Below are 484 nucleotides of genomic sequence, written 5' to 3'. Positions count from 1 at the left end.
AGTTCTCCTATCCCAGTGCAAATTAGCAGATCCTGTCAAAGCTGCTACCACAGAGATGTTGAATGTGCCACCTGGCTGGCTGCCACGGCTTCCAGTTCCCTCCTGGCTGTGAACTTTGCCAGGCCTCCCTCTTGCCAACATTCATCTCAGTGCTGCATGGACTCATGGAGATAGGAACCCTTGGAGTTGACAGGGATGAAGAAGCAGGATGAATCTTCTTGCCATTGTTCCCAGAGACCCTCAATTTGCTGTCAGTGGGCTGGTCCCTGCATGCAATTGTCAGGCATGACAGACTGTTCCCGAGTTCCCTGGGCAATCAGAGACTGAGGGGAGGAGCAGGGACACAGCACAGCTCTCATCGGGGTCCTCATTGTGGTGAGAGCTCTGAGCTTCTGCCCCTGGCTGTGACCTGGCCTCAGGATTGTTGTGCAGGGCATAGGACAGGGAGCCTTCTCCACCAGGAGTTTCCACCCACTCCTGGTTT

Source organism: Chaetura pelagica, unplaced genomic scaffold (assembly GCF_000747805.2).
Source record: "Chaetura pelagica isolate M959 unplaced genomic scaffold, ChaPel_1.0 scaffold1788, whole genome shotgun sequence".
NCBI classification, from domain to species: Eukaryota; Metazoa; Chordata; class Aves; order Apodiformes; family Apodidae; genus Chaetura; species Chaetura pelagica.
Note: the sequence above shows the minus strand (reverse complement) of the source record.